Raw genomic sequence first — 22918 nt, forward strand, 5'->3', positions numbered from 1 at the left:
GGAAAGGGGATTTTAATGAATCATGTGTGGAAAAAAATTCAAAGGAACTGTCATGCGGAAAGAGTCAATTTTGCGGACAAAACCAACCTCCCTAGAAGCTTAAGGCTTTCTAGTGACAAACAAGACAATTAAGAACAATCCTTCTCTAAATATGCATTTACCATATAAGAAACCAAGTGTTTAGATCCTACCTGTAGTCCAACGCTGTTGTAGTAGTCCAGCCTCGTCGATCCGGATGAGCTCCTCCTTCTCTTCGAAACCTGCATTCACTAACAATCAAACGATTAAATAGCACCTGAATATCTCATAAAATAAAACATATTTAACATACAGACCAAGGAGTATATGAAACAACTCATAAATAACAAATTGTTGAGAAGAATGGACTTATTTGTATTAATAGGAAACAAAAGAAACCATTACAACCTGAGCCTTGGTGTTGTGCAAGTTCCTCCCAGGGTCCAGCAAGAGTTTTCCTTTACTTTGACCAGCTCACCCACTTCCAAATGAAACAAGAAAGGATGAAAATCTCTCCTCACAAGCTTCTACAAGGAAGTCCTAATCTCAGCAACATCTACCCTTAGGAATGTTCAGCTTTCAACCTCCCCTCCCTCTGGCCCAATGCATGAATTTATAGTGCTATAGAGGAAGTTAATCAGGTCCACCATCAATGGGATAAGCTCCTCTTTGGGTGGGTTAGCTCCCCTCTTGATGGGATAAGTTCCTCTTCCATAGGGATACATGAACCATCTGGAGGCGCTCCATACACGTCAAACAAGCTTCTAGAATGCTCTAGAAATTACCACAAGTAACTTTTTTGGAGTGAAACTTGCGCCTTTTGAACTTTACAGGAGTACGCACCCATTGCTTTACAGACAGAGCGTATAAGTACGCAGGTATTGTGAACTTGGGTTGCGTACACGCAGGTAAGGCTGAGAGAAACTGCGTACCCAGAGATAATTAACTTTAAATGACTTTTCTCTCTTTCTTGGAGTTTGACATGGAAAGCAGAGGCATGAGACTTGCCAAGGAGGATAGTATGACAGTTGATGGAGCCATACTAACTGCAAATAGCCATGGTGACATTTTTTAGTGTAACAGATTGCCCCCTAAAGTGCGAAGCCTGAAGTAGATTTAGGGTTTCAAATCATCTAGGAAGGGTGAAGTACTTTATCATTTCAAGGATTATCTTGTGGAGAGCCTGGTCAGAACCTGCAAATATTCAACACAAAATACATATATAAGATGATATCATCGCTGAGGTAGGCATTCCCATACTCAGATTGAAAACTTTAACTAACAATCTAACTACTGCTCTGATACAGGATTGATTTTGCAGTACATCATAATCATAGACAAATGTAGACACAGTATGGATGCAACCATCTGTTTATGATTAGTCTACTATATAATGAATACAAAACTCCTCGCAGCCTGGATGGTGGAAACTAGATCCAGGGTCTTGATTTCTACTTCCCGAATTGGTACGATTCTATCCATTCGAATAAATGAGTTGATGTCGAACATGGTAGAAACCACTTGATTACCAGTCAATGATGTAAGTTGTTAACAAGTGTGAGAGAGACCACCAGTGATGTCAATGGTTCTCAAAGTACCCAGTACAATCCATGAGATGTGAATGAATGAGTTGATGTCGAACATGTCATGGAATCCTTCGATCGAAAGTCAATGATGTAAACTGTCGTCAAAGGCGAGAAACCTGCCATTGATGCATGCAGACTTCAAGGTACTGACGATTTCTAAGTCATCTCTCTAGATAATGTGCTGATGTCGATAGAAAGCGACCCATTGCAGGCAAGCCCACAACACGAAATCATAGTTCAATTTGAAGAAATGTTGTTGTAAGGACTGACTCAGGGATGGTCAAAGATGGATGACAAGTATTTTGCATATGAATGGTTTATTTGCAGAGACCTCTTGAACACATAACGACACGACAGATGGCTTGGCTACGATTGACCCAAAGTTAATACCTAGAAACGGTTGAAGACTTTCAAAGTGGTTTAATCAACTTTAAGACAAAGAATTTCCCAACCCAGGTGAATGAAAAGTGTCGTGTTCAAGAGTGGTAGTAAGGTTCTTCTGTGACAAAGGATAACAAATAGGTTCATTCTTCTCTCTTTTCCCCCACCATTTCTGGCAAGTACCTCTTTATTTTTTACAAGCTTGAGGAGGATAACATATGCTTGATTATAAGCTCATCCTTCGGATGAGTCCAACTTAGTTTAGATTCGAACCCTAAGAAGGAGTGGTTCGTTCCTGTTTGTAATCGAACAGGTCCTTTACTGTGAAATTTTAACGAGTCCAGTATAGGAGAAACTTGGCGTTTTTCAATTTTAGAGAGTCTGAAAAAACTAAAGAAGACTCCAGGGTTGAACTTTTTCGTAAATTTGTGTCTCTCAAGCCCGAAAAAGTATAAAATAATACTTGAGACAACCGCTTGATCTTGCAACCAAGGAGTACTTTCATGATTAGTGCCTCTGACCTAAAAAGTAAAAAGCGATCAAGGACACGTCGTTTTATTTCCAGTATCGAGTTTGAAACGACAAAAACTCGGAAATCTTTTCCTATTTTTACGGTCAGAAAAGGGCTATAAGGGGACCGTCTTTTAATTCCGTTTTAACGAGTGTAAAGAAATGCTCGACAATATTTTCATGTTTTAGGAGTAAGAAAAGGGCTTAAAAGATGACTCTGATGTTTTGGTTCGTGAAAAATGATAATTTTCTCTGAAAGTCCTTTTGTCCTGCACAAAAACAACACATTACTCATACCTGTTTAAGATAGGCAAAAATACATTGAAAAATATCTCTCCATGGTGAAAAATAAACAAACCTAGCATTCATTTATCCAAAAAACCTATAAAAAGACTTTTTACCATGTCATTTTTACCATTTTACTGTTGAGGGAGAGAAAAGGGCTTTTGGCAAGAAACTTCTTGTGGACTTTGCGGAGAATCCGACCGTCGGAATCGAGCACCGTCTCTTTCAGGTATTCCACAACATCCTCTTCTTTGTTTTCATCCGTTTAGAATTTCATTTTAAGCCCTAGTTTGATTTTTTGGGGGCTTTGGGGTTTTAAGATACGCCTTTCGGGGTACGCAGGTGCCCCATGGGCGACCTGCATACCCCGACATTTTCGTTAATGGGAAAATGGCAGGAGTACGCAGCCTACCTTCAGAACAGCTGCGTACCGCTGCTCTGTTTCTGAACGTGGGGTGTGTACTCCGCGCAAAGCAATTTCAAAACCCCAAATCTCAAAACTAAACCATTATTTTTTGATTTAATGAATTCTAATGGGTGTTTTCTGGTGTGTAGATTGCCCACCATGCTTGATTGGCGCGAAAGAGAACACGAAGATGTCGATTTGGCCGCAATAGATCATCAACCTTCCATTGATGCTTTGAAGGCATGCAGTCTCTACAAATACTGGGCCATACCTGGCATGATGGCCCAGGTGCCATTCTTAGAGTGGCTGGTTGAAAGGTGGAATGTCCAGGAACAATGTTTTTACATCGGAGGGCACCAGCTCGAGATAGAGCCCTTAGACATATATTTTCTCACTGGTTTGCCTAATAGGGGCGAGCAACTATCTCTGTTCGGGACTAGGCCGGGTGGCCAATCCCTTGCTAGTCTCCGGCTAGAGTGGTGCAACAATCAAAACCAGGAGAAGGGGATAGAAATTAAATACATATCCCGACCTAAACTTATGGTAATTGCCTTTACAGTTACCAGACTCTGCGGCGCAGCCGCTTTGCACATTGCCACCGGGTCCCAAATGCGGATGGCGATTGATTGCTTCCGAGGCACCATTTTCAACTGGTGCGATGCTGTGTTGGCCAATATGAAGGGCCAACTGACTAGGGCAAAGAACGGGCAATTAAAGACCTTTGGGTACGGGCCTTTAGTTGTGAGCTTTGCCCTAGAGAGAGTTCCGATGCTTATCCCTCAGCATCTCATTGTTGCGGTTGGGCCACCTCGGGAGCCAAAGTTGATGCGATGGGTTGCGGTGATGGCTCGGCATCCTGATGAGGGAGCGGGAGTTGTCCGATTTCCTGCAGGTTACTTTCACTGGTTGGAGGACCAGGTCTTTGCGATCCAGGATTTTCCTTATGCCGGAGTAGATTTTCGCAGTGATCCGGACATGGTTCTTCCACAGGGAGAACAATGGGACGACAGAGGTACTTCATTTTTCACAATTTTTTAAATTATCTATTTTTTTTTTGTTTTTATATATCGTCTCAAAACTGACAGTAAAAATTTTCAAAATGCAGATGTGGGTCCACAGCGTCCAGCCAATCTCCGGCCTTTCGAGAGGAGACAACCAGTTGCACCGGCACCGGTCCCACAGGATGCGGCTGCAGAGACCTTAGCTGAGTTGGAGCAGGATCTAGAGCATCTGACGGTGGATATACCAGAGACTACTATAGATGATATTCCTATTAGACTTAAGTGCTATGTAGTCGCAGTCCCAGGACCTTTTAGGAGGTTTTTATGTAGGGTAGCCCGTGTAGTGGTGTCGTATAGGGAGCACCACCAGTGATTGGATGGTCACTTTTGTAGACACATGTGACATTTTGGTTTTTTGTACTTATCATTTTTGCCGATCATAAGGTGTTTTGCAACCTATGATCGAAGACGATGTATTTTTGACACACTCCTATTTATATATATCATTATTACCGGCTTATCTTGTTAAACATGTGTGATTAAATGTTAATGTTTTTAAATTTACATGTATGATTATCGCAAATGTCTGTCTAACATTCGAGAAGCAATTGCATCTGCTAATGTATTAAAAGACCTTGGAATATGTTGATATTCGATGTAATCAAATTCACGTTCCAAAAGACGCACTCTCAAAAATAACCTTAATAACACTGGATTTCTAATGGCATATACTCTATTAAGCTGTAATACAATGAGTTTAGAATCTAACCTCACTATCAAACTCCGAATCCCAAATGAAATGGATTCAGATAATAATTCAATCACTGCACTGTATTCTGCAATGTTGTTTGTTGTTTGACCGAGGCTCACCCCATGCATAGAAACTAACTTGTCAGAGGGCGAATAGATAACCCAAGCTGCGGAAGAGATATTCCGTGTACTACGACAAGCACCATCAGCAAATCCAATGTACGTTTGGAGAGGCATCGACATCTGCAAACATCAAGGGTAAAACCAAGATAAGCAGAATAACGACGAAAAACACACTTTCTAAACTAAGCACACTGTCTATTCTAACAAACACACTAGCTAGAAAGAGAAAATTAACCTAACTATCCTAATGAAAATCTTCACACCCATCATTTAAGCATAGTACCTCTTTAGGTAAAGTCCATTTCTGGGTTTACCCAAAGAGTCCCCATCAAAGTCAACCAGCTCATAGGCCCCTTTTGCTAGCTTTCGCTTAACAATGTAGGGTCCATGCCACATAGGAACGAATTTTCCAGCACCTAATTTATCGTTAGCTTGATCATACAATAGCACTAGGTCTCCTTCCGAAAAATTTCGAGGGGTCACATTTCGATCATACTGAGCTTTCATTCGTTTTGCATGAGTCTCGATTGCTAATGCAGCATCGCGTCGAGTTTCATCTAATTGAGCTAAGTATAATAAACGCTTCTCCTCTTCGGAAGTAGCTGGAAGTAATTCGACAGCCATTTAAAGTGATGGGATTTCGCATTCAATGGGTAGCACGGCTTCCAAACCATAAACTAGTTGGAAAGGAGTGAACCCTGTTGATGTTTTCACCGAAGTTCGATATGCCCAAAGCCCGGAAAATAACATGTTGTGCCAATTCGACCGATGAATGCCAATGATTCATCGGATCATGATGACCAAAACTTTGTTGATGGACTCAACCAGACCGTTGGCTTGTGGATAATAAGGAGTTGAGCTATCGTGGCGCAAACCAAGTTGGCCTGTAAGTTCTGTCATCATAATGTTTCGAAAATGGCGCCCATGGTCAGTGATTATCGCTTGTGGGACACCAAACCTAGCAATAATGTGATTGAATACGAAAATTGCAGCGGTCTTGCCGTCTGCCTCGAATGTAGGCATCGCCTCGGCCCACTTAGTAAAATAATCAACCGCAAGGATGATATACGCATGCCCCCTGGCCGAGTGAGGGTTACATGTAATAAATTCGATACCCCATTTGGCAAAAGGACCAACGTCAATTATAGGGTGGAGAGGAGCTGGTGGTGTGCGCATCTTGCGATCAAACACTTGACAGTTGTGGCATTTTCGGACCGCAATGATACAATCTTTAAACATGGACGGCCAAAAATAGCCAGCACGCAACACCTTCTGAGCTGTGGCATACCCAGACATATGACCGCCACATGCCCCAGAGTGACAGTCATTCAAAACCCTTTCTGCCTCTTCGTGAGTTAAGCAACGTCGGAAAACCAAGTCCGCCCCACGGCGATAAAGAGTATCTCCAATAATTTTGTACTGTTGGGACTGGAATCGAATTTTCCGACGTTCCGTCTTAGAAGCTTCGGGCCGAAAGGATTGGGTTTGGAGATAGATGATTATATCCCCGTACCACGGATCTAAAGTGCTGATGAGAAACAAAGATTCGTCCGCAATGGGTTCTTCTGCCACAGTTTCCGTGTCAGCACGCGGGAAGTCACACATCAACTCTGCAAAGACTAAAGATTTCTTAGACTTAGACTTTTCAAACTCTAAGTCGAACTCTTGCAGGATAACGATCCATTTAGAGTACTTGTCCCCTAGCAATTGTTTAGTCAAAATGTAGATCATAGGGTTGCAATCTAAAATGACTATAGTTTTATGGAGAAGAATGTAATGACGAAAACGTTGGACAGCCTGAACGGCTGCCAGGGCCAATTTCTCCACATGCGAATATTTTAGATCAGTGGGATTTAACGTCCTACTAAGATAATATATCACATGTTCCGTTACGAATTCGTCTTCCTAAACTAATACCATCCCAATCGTGGAATGAGAGGCAACGAGGTACAAAAAGTAGTCTTGGTTGTAGTTGGGAGGATGCAACAACGGTGCATGGGTCAACGCGTGTTTAAGTGCATCAAAAGATCGCTGAGCTATCTCATCCCAAGAGAATTGAGTGTTTTGTTTCAACAACCGTGTAAAACCTTTTGTAATCTCGGCGTAGTTAGGAATGAATCGGCGTAGAAAGTTTGCTTTCCCTTGCAAACTTTGGAGTTGGCGAAGACTCGAAGGGGGAGGCAATTTGATGATAGCTTCTACCTTCGAGGGATCGACACGAATGCCGGCTTTTGAAACTACGAATCCCAGCAATCGTCCCACTTCTATACAGAAGACACATTTGTGTGGGTTCAAACGTATACGATAATGCCTACACCTCATGAAAATTGCTCGTAAATGGACAAGGTGTTCAGCTCGATGTAATGAATGAGCAGGAAAATCATCGAGGTACGGTTGCACAATGTGTTTGATGTCATGAAACACATAAGACATCGCCCTTTGAAAAGTGGCTCCGGCATTCTTAAGCCCAAAAGGTAATTTGCAATAAGCAAATGTCCCCCATGGACAAATGAAAGCTGTTTTTAGTTGATCGGCGGGTAGAATATTGATTTGATTGTAACCGGAAAAACCGTCCATAAAGGAAAATATTTCACTGCCGGCACAATCATCAATTATTTGATCGATATAGGGTGTTGGATAGTTGTCTTTGGGACAAGCACGATTAATATCCCTATAGTCGATACATATTCTTATTGTTCCTTGTTTTTTGTTAACCGGAACAATATTCGATACCCAATCCGTTAAAGGGATCGGATAAATGAAACCTGCTTTCAACAGCTTCTCGACTTCTGCTTTAATTGCAGCCGCTTTTCGAGGGTGAATCTGACGCAAACGTTGCCGAACGGGTTTAGCGTCCGGGTAAGTCTTAATCTCATGGACAACAATTGCGGGATCAATTCCTGGCATTTCCTCATAGGACCAGGCAAACACGTCGTGGAATTCTTGAAATAGGGCCTTGTAGGTTTGAATCTCGTCATCTGAACACGAGGCACCTATATGAATGTTTTCAATGATTCCGGGCTTGACTGAAATGTCAATGGGAACAGTGCGAGAGATGTTTCCTAAATTCAGCTCTGAATCAGGATGTTTCATTGGACTCTGAGCTTCTTTGACATATTCAGCTGTAAAAACTGATGAGAAATCGTTTTCAAAGCGATCATCCTCAGGTAAAAATGAAGATCTATGATGGAGATCTTCCCATGGTAAATCGTCTACACACAAGACTTCACAAAGTTGTTCGTCAGATGACACAACTTCGGGAAACGCTATTAACTTCGAGGTTGAAGTGAAAAGTGATTCCTCACGGACCACATTCATTTGGTCGATTTTGGTTGAACGCAAGTCGGTAAAAGACTGCACGGCTTCGTAAGTAATTTCATACGGACTCAAAGGCATAGCATCACCAAATGAGTCTATTTCAGATTCGGAAGGAACGATCCAAGGATCGTCGTAAACAATGGTATCTGAAGTAATCATATGAATGGATGCGAACGAAGACACGGCGTTGATTGGAGGAAAAGGAAAAGTTCCCAGTAAACCGACATCTTTAACTAATCCTACACCAACATCCTTATAAGGGATAGTCGTTTTACCGACATGTTGGATACTCTCTGAAGAGGCTGGGTCGGATGAAAAATAAGCCAGCTGGTCTATGGTCACGATCTTGCCATTATGTGGAAATTTTATTACTCTGAAGACCGACGAGACGATCGCTGTCATAGCGTAAGACCAACTTCAACCCAAGAGAAGGTTGTAGTCTAGAGGGGCATCAACCACCTCCACATCCAGACTAACGGTTTTTCCTTCAACCCCTATAGGCAAATCCTGTAGAATGCCAAACGGATGGAACCCACGGCCATCAAAGGCCTTAAGAATTGTCGGGGATTGGTTAAGTGAAGGAGAACCAAGCGATCTCCAACACTGAATCGACATAATACACGTGGAAGCTCCCTCATCAATTACAGTCCGATGAATAGGCCTGTTTTTGACTATCACTGGAATCTGGAAAGCCATCTGATGAGGTAAACACGGTGTACTATTTTCTAGATCAAAGATTATCAGGTTCGGGTCCTGAACATCAACAACTCCTATAGACGACAAAAGTAATTTTCGTTGTGCTAGACATGATTGTAGCACTTCCAAAGCCAACATTGCTGAGGGTGAAACAGCTAAATCCTCAACAATGTTGTAATTCTGGGCCGCTCTCGCATGTGGATTGAAAGCAGACCTTCGAAGTACACCCTTGGCGGGCGGTTTAATTACTAAGTCAGGGTTAGGTTTCTCGATCTGTAGTGGATCGGAACCGGGAGCTGAGGTTGATGGATTTGACTGAGAAGATTCTGCTTCTTTCGATCCATCAACAGGACTTTTACTACCATAATCGTGTGACCGAGTCGCAATCCTTACATGAGACATCATGAATATGGGTTCTTCGACGGCACTCGAGGAAGAACCTATCATTTTGCTATCTTTCGGAAATGGATCCCTCAAGACAGCAGGAATTTGGGAACCTTTGACTAGTTTCGCAACCTTGGCCCGATGAGGGCAATCTCTTGTAAAATGATCTTCTTCACAAATAAGACAAGGATAACGGGGCTTGCGCTTTTCGTCATTGGTTTCCAACTTTTCTGTTTTCTCCTTTGGAGCTTTGTCTGCTTTATTCTTCTTCCCACTGTTTTTTGATTTGGCCGTAGATGTCTCTACAGCGTGTATATCAGCGGAAACTTCAGCAGAAGACTCTCCTGTCGGGAGTCTGGTAAGGTGATAATGGGCGAAGAATTCTTTGAAGACTTCTTCTTGCATTTAGTATTCACCGTACCAATCATGCCATCAGTAGCATGAGATCCCGAAGGAGCAGCAGCGATTTGATTCTACTTTGGAAGATCTGGGATCTTTTCGTGTAACGTACCTGACTGAGTATAAACTAAGTCAAGGTACTTCGCTTGAGCAATGACTTGCTCTTCAGTAACTACTCCGGCCTTAGCTACGTCTTCAGTAATCTTCGGTAATAATGATTTAACAAACCATTCAGCTAAGATTTGGTCCGGGATAAAAACTTTCACTAAACGCCTTCGACGTCTCCATTCATGAATATGGTCGGAAATATAAGTAGACGTCGACTGTTTCAATGAAGTTAATAACTCGGTGCCATTATCATATCTGACTGGCAACTGAAAATGTGTTAAGAACGAGGTAGCTAACTAACTAAAATTATAAAAAGAGGCCCGTGGTAACTCAATGTACCACTTGGCCGCGAGACCAATGAGCGTACGCTGAAAAAGACGTAAACGGATCGAATCATCCGAGATAGAATTTGAAGCACACCAGAGGTGGTAAGTCATCACGTGATTTGATGGATCCTCTCCAGACTTACCTTCGAACTTGGGTATGTCACTGGGCAACTTATTTGGCATTGGCGGCTAGAACGGAAGATAATTTATTGGATCGTTCGTTAGGCACGTCAAGTCTGGTAAATCCAAAGTTGCAATAAACGGCAATTTCCGATTAGGATCCCTAAAACTCTGAGTCACAAGACCAGTCCCAGGAGGAGGATATCCAAGATAACTTGGAACAGGAATCGCATTTAGGATATTGTATCCTCCCGGAAAACCAGGATTAACCGGACTGCACTGGGGTTGCTGTGGTTGTTGATAAGTGTACCCAGGATACAGTTGATACTGGTAAACCGGTTGTTGGACAGCAGGCCCGTATTGGTACTGTCCCTGGTACGGTTGATAAACAAATTGTGGTTGAGAAGTAACAACCGTACTTAAACCTGGCTGCCCCACAGGCATCTGAACCGTAGTTTGAATCGTGGATCCAGACAATGGTAAAGATGTCTGCGGAGTAGTGGCAGAGACAGTAGAAACCGGAGCTGTCGATACTCCAGAAGTAGGTGTGGTGGAAGGAACAGATGTTGCGGTAGTTGCAGCAGTCGTTTGAGATGGAGTACTAGGTGCAATTGGCGACTGAGTAACTACCGAAGGTACAGAAGTTTGAACATTAGACTGGACTGGTTGCTGGGGTTGACCAGAAACCACAGGTTGTCCAGTTTGAGATGACAACTGTACGCTTGGCTGCAACACTTGTTGAACTTGCGATGGATCCCACACTACGTTCATTCCGGGGTATTGACCCATGACAGGTTGAGGATATTGAGATCCATAACCGGATTGAGGGTAGGATTGATAATTGAAAGGTACATTTCCCGTACTTTGAACATAAGATTGACCTTGAGGTGGTTGATAACCTTGACTCGAGTACTGACCTTGGGGTAGATACCCTTGAGGTAAGTACTGATACTGGGGTTGACCTTGAGGCATATATTGATACTGAGGTTGACCTTGGGGTACATATTGAGGCTGGGGTTGACCTTGAGGAATGTACTGTACCATGGGTACATACTGTCCTTGAGGTTGCCCCCCAGACGCAAGTTGTGTACCTTGAGGTTGCCCCCCAGGCGTTAATTGAGGCTGCCCCCCAGGCGGTAATTGACCACTTTGAGGTTGAGAACCGGGAATTGAACCTGACATCATATAAATGTCTCCTACACCCAACAGTTTATTACCATTGTTTCCAGCTAATGACCCATGTCCAATGGGTTGAGGAGATGCTCCTGCAAAAGTACCAGAAAGTGACTGATACCCAGCAGGAACAGAAGGACCACCATACAAGAAAGATTCAGGAGGTTGAGTAAACACGGACGACTGACTAGACATATTTACAGGAGTATAAATACCTCCGGGTGGATAAGGAGTACGAGGTGGAGAAAAACTTATCCCTGAGTTGTCTAAGTAATTAGTTAACAAAAGATACCAAGTAGTACTTCTAGGTGGGCTGTAAAAGATAGATTCACGCTCTCTTAGATCAATAGTAGGTTGATCTTCAAGAATAGGGCCGCCTACTTCTTCTTCTGGAGCAAGTTCTTCAATAGCTATCAAACCAGAAGGAAGATTTTCGGTGATGACTCTTTCTACCCTAGGTGAATCAGGAACACTAGAAGTTGGAGTAACAGGTTCAGATATTTCAGGTTCTTCGCCTATATCACTAGTAGATGAAAAACTACCAGCAAGCTTAGAAACTGCAACAGCTTCAGGATTATAACATGTTTCTAGACTTTGGTAATCTGGATGGACTACCAATGAAGACTCTCCTTCTTCAGGTGAACCTACTCTACTGCCACTAGGAGGAGTTACAAGGACTTTCAAACCTTCGTAATGACTCGGGATGTCTTGAGGAGGTTCACCCCGAAGTCTACGGGACTTCCTCAACAATTCGGCCACGGAAACAATCTCAGGAGACTAGCCCCGAAGTCTACGGGACTGTCTCGGTAATTCCGCCACAGTTAAAAACTTTTAACTACCGCACACGCAAACAAAGTAAAAATCTCAAAAAAAACCACCTAAAGTCTCTAAATAACCAAACAAATTTGAATCACACGCCTAAAGAATCTAGGGCGTCAAACCATGCACAAACAGTAGCTTTCCGGACCGAAAACACTAGTTGGTGATGAAGCCCAACATCGCCGAATTCAGTACAGAAGTGGTGGGTGGAACAATTACCCCGGCAACCTACTTAATGAATAGACCGACACAAGTTCCTCCACTTTAACCGTCTCGAGTGAAGTGAACCCCCCGGAAAATCCAAGTGAGTCTAGCCGACGTCTGCTCCAGGTACAGTGGGATCTTCCCTCCACCGTCACCTCGGGTAGAATCCTAAATATAATGGTCACTAAGGTTACCAACAGCAACACATATACCTGGGGGAACAGTCTATGACCCGATAGCACGCAAGGGCAGAGTAACAAGCTCAATCCCCTTGCCGGCTCCTTGACAATAATCCAAGGTTTACCGACAAGTGACCCCAGGCTCCTCGACAATAATCCGAGGTTTACCGTTTGTAATATGTGCGTATCTAGCATCTTTCCCAATGAAAGAGGATTGATCCCCTCACTGGTTCGGACACGGTCTCGTGCTTCTCCTTTAAGAGGAGCTTTCCTAGAGTACAAATGAAACAGTTGGATTTATCCTACCACAAGATAAGCTACTTGTTTGGTTTTGCTGTCTTGGAGAGTTAATTACTCTCCTACTCCAAGACACTAGCCTGATCTATATTGGTGTTTCAGAGCCCTAGTAAATAAAAAGTTACTAAGTTGATTTTACTTTAAGCGTTAATTTTTATGGCTTTTCTTTAAGACAAAAGGTAGCGGAGATGAAACTGATGGTGTGTAGACTCGACTCAAACCACTACAAAGATGCACTTAGGATGATTTATACTAATTTTCTTTTTCAATGAATTCCTTAGCTAAGAGAGTTGGAGAATGCAAAATTTATATAAAAACAACTTTCTTGGCAATGAAAATCAAAGAAACAATCTCTTTATCTTTTCCAAAACATGCAACACATGACCACTAATTATTTTGCGAAAATTCCCTTTTCATTCAAAGACTCAAATGCCACTAAGCAAACTTTTCTTTCAAAGGAGATTTTTGGATTTTTTCCTACTTAACAAAGCATTTAAAAATCAAAAAGCAAACCTTTACAAATCTATCAAATCAAAGCTACTTAAAAGCAAATCAAAAGAAATTCACCTAATAAGCAAATCTAATGAGGCCAAAACCTACAAAGTATGATCCCAGGATGTTTTACTCAGTCATGATTTAACTAAGGACTAGTCAATGCATAATCAAAAACTAGTCAAAAACAAACATAAAATCTTTTGTTCTTTTTTGTAAAATGAAATTCACAGTTCAATCAACAAACTCTTCCAAGATTCGGCAAAGAGACAAAACAAAGGTAAAAGTCTCACAAGGGTAGATTCTATGAAAGGTCTGACTCCTAAGAAGACTGCAAATACCAGGGAGATCCAAGGTTTTACGACTTCTAAAGCCAAAATCACTACAGGACCAATGCAAAAATCAAACCCTAAGGCAAAATCTCTATGAATTCCACTAAAACACTTGACACTGATGAAACAAGTTCAGATGAAGATCTTTGGTAGGTAACCAGTGGATCTGGGTGGAAAAAACAAATTAAAAGCAAAATCTAAGAGGCAAAAAGGAGAAAATTGAAATCTTCTCAATTTTGACAGCGTACGCAGGCAACCTGTTTACACAGGTGCGGGTACGCTCTGTGCACACAGTCGCAGTGCGTACAAGTACGCACTGTGTTGAACTCAGAGGCTACGTACTTCTAGCAAAACTAAGAAAAACTAAAATCTAATTTAACCCTAAGCTAGCCCACCCAAACACACAGTCAGACAACAAAAAACCAGAAAGAAAAAGACCTTTCTCAGATCAAAGTTTCAGACAAAGGAAAAATCATTCACATCAATGGAGTTCCCCAGTGGAGTCACCATTTTTTCATGCCGAAAGAGTCAATTTTGCGGAAAAAACCAACCTCCCTGGAAGCTTAAGGCTTTCTAGTGACAAACAAGACAATTAAGAACAATCCTTCTCTAAATATGCATTTACCATATAAGAAACCAAGTGTTTAGATCCTACCTGTAGTCCAACGCTGTTGTAGTAGTCCAGACTCGTCGATCCGGATGAGCTCCTCCTTCTCTTCAAAACCTGCATTCACTAACAATCAAACGATTAAATAGCACCTGAATATCTCATAAAATAAAACATATTTAACATATAGACCAAGGAGTATATGAAACAACTCATAAATAACAAATTGTTGAGAAGAATGGACTTATTTGTATTAATAGGAAACAAAACAAACCATTACAACCTGAGCCTTGGTGTTGTGCAAGTTCCTCCCAGGGTCCAGCAAGATTTTTCCTTTACTTTGACCAGCTCACCCACTTCCAAATGAAACAAGAAAGGATGACAATCTCTCCTCACAAGCTTCTACAAGGAAGTCCTAATCTCAGCAGCATCTACCCTTAGGAATGTTCAGCTTTCAACGTCCCCTCCCTCTGGCCCAATGCATGAATTTATAGTGCTGTAGAGGAAGTTAATCAGGTCCACCATCAATGGGATAAGCCCCTCTTTGGGTGGGTTAGCTCCCCTCTTGATGGGATAAGTTCCTCTTCCATAGGGATACATGAACCATCTGGAGGTGCTCCATACACGTCAAACAAGCTTCTAGAATGCTCTAGAAATGACCACAAGTAACTTTTTTGGAGTGAAACTTGCGCCTTTTGACCTTTACAATAGTACGCACCCATTGCTTTACAGACAGAGTGTATAAGTACGCAGGTATTGTGAACTTGGGTTGCGTACACGCAGGTAAGGCTGAGAGAAACTGCGTACCCAGAGATAATTGACTTTTCTCTCTTTCTTGGAGTTTGACATGGAAAGCTGAGGCATGAGACTTGCCAAGGAGGATAGTATGACAGTTGATGGAGCCATACTAACTGCAAATAGTCATGGTGACATTTTTTAGTGTAACAGGAACCTCAACCACCATTAAATGGAATGATTGCAAAGGCATACATTGGGAGATTCACAAACATCAATGATCCATCGAAAGAGGAAAATTGTGACACCCTCCTCCCACATATACCCAAGTAGTCATACCAACTGGGGTAAACATGAGCAACATAAACCTTTAGAGACATGTCAACCACTCAGATAACTTGTCCTTGGGTCCCACTGTTTTTTTGGATCATGTAATCCATGGTCGCTCTCATGCTATGGGCAAGGGAGTGACCAAAAACATAAATTCGCTCTCACAGGCTTGCCTGCCAATGACCAAAGACCAAAATTACCTATTCTGTGCTAGAAACCCCAGGATTTAATCCACTTTTGTAGGCTCAGAGCCCAGACCACTGTCCAGAATGGAATGATAGCTTAAAATCATTAGAAGTACAGGGAAACAGTGATGCAAAAGCAATAAGTTGAAAAAGACCATAACAAAAACCTACTAGCCATGACAGGAATTTCATCAAACATATCATCAACATGTAACCTATTGGTGTAAACAACATAATTAAGTGTATGAATATCATACTTATCTGACAATCGCTATGAACATTGTTCCCTCATGTCATTTTCTACATTATCATATATTAGGTCATAGAAACATTATCCATTCATATACAAGTAAAAAAATGGTGATACCCACACATATTTGTTGTCATAAAATATACATATAACCATCCTAATAGGAATAGAAATACCATAAACATATCATCCATCAAAACCCACATATACATCAATACATTTATACATGAAAATCAAGGGAATGAATTTCTCAATAATGAATGCAATGAACCAACTAGAGATAGGACTACCAAGTTCCACCCGACCATAGATAGACTTAGCCAACTCTCTCTTCATCCAATTATCCCCATGCAATATTCCAAGAATGAATGTGGGACTCATAGAACACACTACAAACACTAGTAAACATTGATTCCACTAGAGTTGTTTGCTTACATGGTGAGGAATTTCAGTGCCTCCTAGTCTCTTAGGCCTTACCGTGCATCCATAGTCCGAGCCAAGGATCACTAGGCCCTACACTGAGACATACTCTTTAGGATTTACGGTGCATCCCATCCCAGGATCACTAGGACCAAAAGAGAGAAAATCCACCTCTTGGATTTACCATATATCCCACCCTTCACTTGCAAGGATACCAAGGCCCACCGAAGCACACAATCTGGTTTTATCGCAACCCAAATTCTACTTCAAGGTTTACTAGGGCAATGGCTTCATGATCCTTAGTTCGGTTTAGGAACCACTTAGACCATGTGTTCATCAATTTGGAGATCCACTCGACTCATCTTCGAATCCAATCTAGCCATCCTGCATAAACCACATGGTAGAACCAATCTCATCAAAGCTATTAGGAAATAGCAAGTCTAGGCCGAAAATATTTTCACACCTCGAAAAAACAATTCCATGGTAGAAAATAACCACTTGCAATCCCATGGATTCCAAATCTAGCAAGGAAAATACACATACAAGTCGATATTTACAATGAAGCTTGCTATAGCTGCTTGGTCTTGCCTTTCCCTACTTGATATTTTCTTCCTTTTGCATTATTTTCCTTTCTTTCTCTAATGCCAAAGTGCTCCAACAAACTCTCAACATCCAAGGTTGAGAGAAAGAGAGAGAGAATAATGAGAGAGCTCCAAAACTCAACAAACAAAAGGTTACCAATTGATCCTCATAAGCCTTTTTATGAAAGAGGCCTCTGTTTTCATAATTTTCCATTGTTTCCCTTCATTTTCCTCCTCAAATGAAACTTATGACCTTTCACCTCCATTTTCTCCTAATTTCCACTATTTTCACAAATAAATGTGCCAAAATTTCCATTTTTCCTTTCCAAAGCCTTAGCCATTGTCTTTGCCAATTTCCTTAGCCATAAATAGCCAGATGAACACCCCCTAGGATGTCTTGCCCAACATTAAGCTTGGAATAAGTGTCCCATCAACTGTGGTTATTGTTTTTAACTTTTATTACATGGAATTTTCACCAGGGTTGTTACAGAACCCTTCCCCTAGGGGGACACCGTCCTCAGTGTTCAATCACACATATACCTCAACAACCTACTAAGATATGACATACTTCTCAATGATATTTATAAAATAGCTCGATGGAGTACTTACAATGAAATATATGCTCAAAAAAAAACATCTTGACAACATGATGACATACCATGTAGTGGAGCTTTATAACACAACTCATTATGGTATTTACAATGATCATCCTACTGTGTACCAAACCACATGACATCATAACATCATGATAACATAACCACATGATAGCATAGTAACATGACAACATAATCATATTGACACAACATCCATACTACATAGTGGAGCTTTATAACGTATCTCATGGTGGTATTTACATCCATATACATGTGTACATATAACAACATGACCGAAGGCATATACCAAATCATATACCAAAGAATATATCAAAACATATAATAAACACCATATCTAAACATATAAAAAACATCACATAGCATATACCAAACCACTATAGAGCATATACAAAACCATCATAAAGCACATACCAAACCACCATGTCAAAGTTTCTTTACCTCAACCAGCAAACAAAGAAGGATACATAGCCAAGATTTGATCTACCATCTCTAATGCAGCTTCATCGGGCCCAAAGTGCTTCCATTGCACTTTAAATTTGCTTGATTTCTTAGTTCCATAGCATGAGCACCTTTTTCTGTAATACACACTGAGGCTCTGGTAGGAATTCTCCATCTAGTTCCACCTTCACTATAAACTAGTCAATCACATTATCATCATCCTTAAAATACTTATTAAGAAATGATACATGGAAACATCATGGAATTTCATTATTGGAGGTAGTACAAGTCGATAGGCTACTAGCCCAACCCTCTCATTGATACTGAAGGGTCGAAAAAATTGTGGTACTAGCTTGGCACATGATCTAAACCATAAGGAGCTCTTCTTTGGTTTGATATGAAAATACACATGTTCCCCAACTTGTAACTCCTTGAACAACCTATTCCTATATTCATAACTCTTCTTCCTATCATGTGTTTCATTTAGATTCTTCTTGATCACCTGCATCTCCTGTTTCATGTATGCCAACATATTTGGTCCAATCAACACCCTGCTAATCAGATTACTCCAACTGATAGGAGTGTTACAAATTTGCACATACAATTCCTCAAAGGACTTATCCTTAATGACTCCTGATAACCATTCTTGTATACAAAAAATACCAAAGGAAAGTACTCTTCCCACTTCCTCTTCTGATGCATCACATATATCCTCAACATGTCCTCTAATATCTTGTTGATCCTCTCTATCTTTCCATATGTATGCAAATGATAAGTTGTGATAAAGGCTAGCTATGTGCCCAAACCTTCAAATAATGCCTTTCAAAACTTGGAAGTTAACTTTGCATCCCTGTCTGACACAATATTCTTCAAAGCACCATGTAGTCTAACCACATCTATGATGAATATCTGTGTGACATCACTAAATGAGAACGTAGACTTCCCCATAATGAAGTGTGCAACCTTTGTTAATATTTCCACAATGACCATAATGGAATCATGTTGTTTCACTATCTTCATAAACCCTATGATGAGATCCATGGACATAACCTCCCATTTCCATTATGGAATCACAATCGACTGTAGAAGTACACCAAGATGTTTACACTCTGCTTTCAGTCATTGACAATTGAAACACCTCACCACAAACTCTGCTACATCCCTCTTCAAATTCGGCCAATAATAATATTTCTTCACTATTTTCAATGTCTTTTGATAACCTGGGTGTCTTGAATAAATTTTCACATGAAACTGCCTCAATATCACCTTATTGAGATAACTTCTATCAAGCAAATATATCCTATCTTGAAACCTGACCAATCCATCCACTGTAAGACAATAATCCATACCTTATGCACTTGCGCCTATACATGTATCTGTGCATGTGTCTGTACTTGTACTACCACCTGTACCTATACCACTATATGTACTTATACCTATACTTGTAATATAACTTATAACTATATCAGTACCCTGCTGCAACCTGTGCACAAGCTCCATATACTTAACATCCTGCTGACCTGCCTACAAAATCCTATCTTGTAAGTCCATCCCGTAGGAGCTCGTAGTTCCTAAGTGATGTACCTATACCGTCTGCTGAGAGAATATACTACCGTGTTCTCTCTACCTTTGATGTACCTGATCTCGAAATCAAATTCATTGATCGTGGCTAACCATTTAGCCTACCTAGCATTCATATTCATTTGGTCAAAAAAATACCTCAACCCAATATGATCACTCATCAGTACAAACCTCCTACCAAGAAGATAGTCTCTCCACATCTCCAATGAATGTATGATCAAATCTAACTCAAGATCATGTGTGGGGTAGTTTTGTTCATTCTCATTCAGTTTCTGGAACTCATAGCATACCACCTGTCCACCCTACATAAGGACTCCATGTTGGGATGGGGTCCCCTGGGTTAGTTTGGGGTTAAGATAACTCAAATTTTGGTACAATTTTGTAAATGATGTAAATTCTCTGTGATTTGTGGATGCGAAGCACGTCAATGAATAAGAGTCAAAGGGGCTTAGCTCATTGTTCTATGTAAAGTTTTGAGTTGGTTTTGAGATTCACCCATGGTCTATGGACCATGGTATTGTATGAAAAAGTCTATAAACAATGAGTCCTAGGAAAAAGGAGAAGAAGTAACGAAGGGAAGGAGAAGGAAGAGAGAAAGAAAATTGGGCCGATTGAAGAGTCTGAGGCAAGAAGTCTCTCCTTCCTGTGCTTAGATAGGGAAAGAAAGGCTTTGCTGCTGAGTGCGTGGAGGCCTAGGTAGATTCCGCAATATAGTGCGCGGAATCCTATAGCTACATGTGCAGGGCAGTTTTGAGTTTGTAATTTGTGAATTAAGATCAATAAAGATAAGTTTCTAAATAATTATTAGGTATTTATGTTATGTCTTATTGATGAATGACTTGATTTATGAAATATTGACTGAATGCTACATGATTCTCTTGAATAAGTCTTAATAATGTATGCAATGCATGTTTAAATATGCTCACGAAGACTCCGGTGACTCCTCTTATGTTTATTAATAACTTAAGGATATCTGCTTGATCATCAAGTTAGATTGATTTTTGATGCACGCAAGTAGGTGAATCGACTGTTAAAGGTGGTCCACAAGGGCTAATCGTAGATTTTCACGAAGGTTTGAAGGCTATTCTAATAGGGTTGCAGTAGTGTTTCCCTAAGACTTTATCGATCTATGCGAAGGAAAATTCGAGGCATTGGAAGACATCACACTTGTCTCTAGATGTAGAAACTTGGTTCTTTCATCCCCCCATACTACTTCGGGTGAGACTGTAGCCTGCGCTACATATGTTGTTTCCGAAAGGGCCAATAATGTAGGGTTTTGTTGGTTAGCGCAACTAACTCCGAACCTTGGTTAGGACCCCCTAAGCCAATAAATGGTTCTGTTTCTGGGACCAGGATCTACTTGAAAGAGATGTGTGATGTCCCATCATTGGAATCTAACAAGGAAATAAATTGAAACGTGTTTGGATCGGAAGATTCACAAGTTTGTGATGCAAGAAAACAATAATCTGCATCTACCAAAAGAAGAGTGGTTGAATAGGTATATGTATACAGAGATACATGAGTTTTTCTTCTGCACCTTCCCTATTGAGCAAATTGAGTGGTTGGCTAAGTTGACAGACAATCAAGGAAGGTGGAAGCTTGATAGTCCTATAGTGTGGACTCCAAAATTAGTGCGATGACTAGAAGCATATGAAAACAAGATTGTTCGGGCTATCAATCATTGGCTTCATCGAACTCTAGGAGGGTTTGTTACAAAAATTGGAGTTGATACCTCAATTGGCTATAGCGAAGCAGAGCGAAGATTCTTCAAGGGACTGTTAGGTAAGTATTTAAGATCATTGAATACATGGATTAATTTTTTTTTATGTGAAAAATGAGTGATGCCATTTCCTTGATGTTCGGAGCTATGCAAAGTGGAAAATTCTTTAGGAATCGCGAAGGATCAAGATGAGAATATAGTCCATTGATTGGACCCCCTTCAAGTGATGACAAAGGGGGCAAGATAGACTACACCGCGAAGCAGTGTTTAGATGATCACTCAGGGGATTCCCAGAACAAATAATCCATCCAACCCCACCTCCACCACACACACCTTCACCTACTACTCCACCTCCACCTCCACCCTTCAATATGGCAAATGCAATGAAGATGTCAGTACTCAAGGGCATAGGAAGTGAAGAGTCGAAGCACTTATGGTTTGTTGTGAACATTGTATGGACCATGCAACAGATTACTCATGACAATAAAAAGAAGGTACAATTGGTTACCACTCTGCATGATCATGCGCTAACCTCATACATTAAGTATTTCTCTGATAATCCTCTTGCATCGCTAGCAGAGACTACGTTGACTTTCAACGAAGAGTTTAGTAAACCTAAATCTGACTCCCAGTTAGCAGTTGGATTTAAAGAAATTATGATGAGATTCGATGAGACAGATTGGGAATTTGATAAGAGTTTGAAGTGTCAGATCAGAGAGGCTAACACGCAGATCACAGATAGCCAACATCACGAATGGTTTATAGTGTCACTTTTGTCCCACTTGAAAATTTCTCTGTCATAATAGAAGATAGAAACACAAGCAGAGGCCTTGGATATTAGAATGAGGTTGTGAGCATCACATATTTAGGATATGAACCTGGGAGTACAACAAATCCACTCACAATTAGCAAGCTTTCACCTATAATTACAAAGTTTTAAGAAAGACAAGGAAACTAAAATAGAAGTATGCATAAAAGTATGGTGTTTGAAGTGAAAGGGTTGGTACAGGTCTATTTGGGCACATTACTCCCGACATTCAAATCAGTACAATTAGGGCTCATTAAACCCTAATTCAATTGTTACATGCCCTAGACAGGTCATCTCATTAAATTCTTCCATCCATGAAAGTTTCCTAGCCTGAGACCTTGCTAAAATGCCTCCTTCGGACACCAGCGCAGCCTGGGTTAGGGGTAACTGCATTGAAGAGTAGGAAAGCCCATTCAGACCTGCATTGCAGTGCACTTAGGCCCTCTTTGACCTACGCTGGGCGAGAATGAGTGAAATTCACATTGGATTTTGGGAATATTCTCTAATTCTAGAACATTCTAGAAGGATGCCCAGCTATTATCTCATCCTATGAGGTCCACTTTGGATAGGCTATGGATCAATTAACCTCCAATCTTCTCATCCCTTTCTCCATGGAAACTAACTCCAATTTTGGAAGGCCATTCAATACCCTCTTTTATGACAAAACCACCTCCATTTCCCTATAAATTGAGCACTCATAATAGTGATGAGGGGGCTAGAATCTGAAGATTGTAAGGAAATA

Source organism: Pinus tabuliformis, chromosome 3_2, assembly GCF_031772625.1.
Source record: "Pinus tabuliformis cultivar Carrire ecotype Pingquan chromosome 3_2, CPIR1, whole genome shotgun sequence".
NCBI lineage: Eukaryota > Viridiplantae > Streptophyta > Pinopsida > Pinales > Pinaceae > Pinus > Pinus tabuliformis.